Here is a 3,859-nt window from a genome sequence, read left to right as displayed (position 1 = left end):
GTTGTTCAAACCCTAATGTGAAACTTGATAGATGCAAGAGCTCTTTGTTTTTTCCTTAGGGAAAATATTTATTCTCATAGTTATGTCAAGAATCATTTTGCCTTGTAATTCTTTTTCTTTGTAAATTCCTCGAAGTGTTTTTATAAGTACTTGTGAAATTCTTTTATCATGCCTCCAAATAGAAAATTGTAAAACTTTATTAAAAATGATGACATAAATTATTTTTATAAATGTTATGTACTAAATGCATGATATAAGATACATTGATTTTTAAGAGATAAGAAAGGGAAAGAGTAGTCAAACTGTGAGACTTTAGCTTGTATTTAGGATCTGATCGGAGATGTGCAAACATGTGGGAGCAAATAGGGTGTTTTCTCACCTAATTGTTAGTTTGAGTCCAGTCGGAGAGTTCACATGGTTGAGAGTTGAGTCAAGGACTATTTTTAGGGGGTTAATTATTTGTTTCTTGCAGTTATACTCCCTTTTTAGAGGGATTTTCAGTTACATCTGACCCAAGGAAGTTGTATTCATTTTGAGTACTCCTTATACAGTTTGAGGGGGATTATCTTTTAGTTAGCTGCATGATTTGAGGAAGGGCTTGGAGTTCATCCATTTTGGAAGGCATTTTTGTGTAAGTCATTCTTTCTCACTCATTATTTGGGAGTTTGGATTTTGGAGACTTGTGTAGCAGCAGAGATTTCACACTTTGTAACTCATTTTCTTATGAGTTTTCCAAATCTATAATGCAGAAAACTCCTTATTTTCAATATAGAAGCTAAGTTTCCTTGTTGATATTGTTTGTCTAAGTGTTATGTTTGTAAGCATTTTGATTAAAATTGTAGCTAGGAAATCGGAAATCATCACAAGCAAGTAATAAATTGGACTAGTTCAATCACGAAAACTCAAATGCAGTGATAACAATCCTAAAAACACTCAAGAAAGACATGAAAACAAGACATCAATTCAAACGCAAACCATTGCAAACTTGAATATCTCCTTCATGTGGCTCCATTGTCCTTCTTTCTCCTTCGAATAGCTTTGTTTGTGGATCTCACCTACTAGTGCATAAGCAGGGTGTGAAAGCAAGTAGACAAGATGTTAGCGCAAGAATACTAGAAGCGTGATTGATTCGACCAGGGACTTTGATTGAAGAAATTCATCCAATTTATAGATAAATTGGAGAAAAGACAAGATTAGCATGACATTGATATTAGAGGAAATTGATTTCAAAATGGAAAAATTGAGTTCAAGGAAGAAGGTTATGACACCTTCTATGTCATGAATTATGACATATTGCCAATGCAAAGGTTAGAGAACTAGAATCTTATGACATCTTGCTATGCCAAAAGTATGACACACGAGAAATTCATGCTTCCACCGAAGCACAAAAATAGGGAGAAACTAGAGAGAAATTAATTAGGTGGAAATTGAAATTAGGAAATTAGAAAATGAGGAAATTAGGAATTAGGAAAATGAGAAAATGAGGAAATTAGGAACTAGGTGAATTAATTAACAATTTTTCATTCATCAATTAATTCACACAAAGAGAGGGAATTAATTAGCCAATTAAATAAATATTTAATTGTGACAAGAAGACTTAGGATAAATAAATAAATTATTTAACCTAGAGGGAAAATGCCAAACAAGATTAAATGAATAAATCATGAAACCCTAGAAGATAAATTAGAAATGCAAGGATGACAATTAGGTCAAATTGATCGCAAAATGACAAAAACGACAATGATCGATGACCAAATAGATTGCAAAAATGACAAGATTGAAAATGACCACGATCGATGACAAATAAATTGCAAGATGACAAGATTGAAAATGACAACGATCGATGACAAATCGATCGCATGATGATAAGATTGAAAATGACAACGATCGATGACAAATCGATTGCAAAACGACAAGATTGATAAGAGGACAACGATCGATGACAAATTGATTGCAAAACGACAAGATTGAAAATGACAACGATTGATGACAAATCGATTGCAAAATGACAAGATTGATAAGAGGACAAAACCCTAATTAGGATTGACAATGTCCAAAATGATAACAAATGAGCACGCACATTGATACGACAAGATAAGATTGACTAAAATCATGACTGAAGATTATTGTCGACAAGACCAAATTTGAGAGCGAGATAAATGAAGAATGCAAAAGAAAGACTTGATGCTCACAAATGATAAAAAACAAGTGCGTGACATAGAAGAAATGTTAATGCGACGCAAAAACCCTAAAATAAGGCAATGCGCAAATGTTAAAGTATGATTCCGCAAGCATTGACCATTTTTAGACGTCTACATTTTGCCCCTCTTTGAGACAATGCGATTCTAAGTGTTGTTTCAAAGAACGATAATGAAAATACCTTAGACAATAATGATGACATATGCATGCCCCCTCTAGGAATTGGCCGGAAATATCCAAAAAAGAGGCCAATTGATCGATAATAATGATAGAACACGATAGGAGCAAACAGACTGACAATCGGAGACTGGATGCATGAAGGACAAGAAATTGAAGGTGCAAAAGACTATGAACAACATGAGATGGAGAGAGCGCACGTCCATCTATGCACTGACAAAGATCTATAAATGAGACAAAGAGAGTGAAAAGAGCTCATTTGCACTAGCCAAAGAGGAGGATTTGTTGCTTTGGAAAAGGATGCTTGTAGAGAGATGGCAAACATTCCAATGGCAGATCACCTCAGAGAACATGTACGCACCTACAAACAACCAGACAATGCGGGAGCAGTGGTATGTATCTCAAAAACCCATATTGTCAATTTCATGAATTTGACTTGCTTGCGGGACATTGTGGGGCCCACAGAAAATGCAGAAATTGACTTCTGTGCCTGTGTGAGTGCATCTTGTGCTTGTGTAGGGTCTTTTGTGCTTGTGTAGGGTACACAGGTGTAGTTCAATGCAACACAGGTGCAGGATACAACACACAGGTGCAGTTGTTCACTGGGAACTCAATTTTGGTCAAAAATTGCATGCGAATGATCCGAGAAGGGGGGATAAGAATAGGATAGGTCAAAATAGATTAGAAACACCCTGATTTGGGCATGAAACAAGGAAATGCAGCCCATAGGAGCAAACCCTAAAACTGACAAAATGTGCCCCAATTATGATGCAGAGTCGACAGTGTCCATTGATCACGCGGGAGAACCGACCTGACTGCTTCATGTTACGACATAGACTCAGGAGCACGGATAGAGATACACTAGTAGGACTTGGAATATACTATATCACATTCATGCCCAAGATTAGGGAAAACATAGGACTGCTTACCGCATTGGCAGAGCGATGGCATTTAGAGACCTCCTCATTCCATCTGGCGACTGGAGAGGCGACTATGACACTAGAGGATGTATGGCGTATCCTCCGCATTTTGATTCATGGACAGATGATAGAGTATGACCCAGTGATAGGGAGAGACATGTTGTGTAGATTATTTGAGTGTGACATAGATGATTTGGATATCATAGAGAGGGAGATTGGCTGGGAGACCATGGCATCAGAGTACGATCAATGATATGTGGTGATAGTAGTGGTGATAGCATGCCTACTAGCAGGGGATAGATGAGGACATGGATTCGCTATTGGATGGGGAAGAGTGATAGAGTGGATGGTGACAGAGGGGATGGTGTATGCATGGGGACCATGTGTACTGGCTATGCTATATTTTCAGTTAGATCAGATAGCATATCAGGGAGTTCAGACTTTGAGCTGTGGAGTCACATTGTTACAGGTATGGGCATTTGAGCACATAGCCATATGTCGACCGATTGCAGAGAGATAGGTATTACCACACTGACCATATGTGTATTTCTATGGGGGAGCAC

The sequence above is a fragment of the Cryptomeria japonica genome, chromosome 10, assembly GCF_030272615.1.
Source record: "Cryptomeria japonica chromosome 10, Sugi_1.0, whole genome shotgun sequence".
NCBI classification, from domain to species: Eukaryota; Viridiplantae; Streptophyta; class Pinopsida; order Cupressales; family Cupressaceae; genus Cryptomeria; species Cryptomeria japonica.
Note: the sequence above shows the minus strand (reverse complement) of the source record.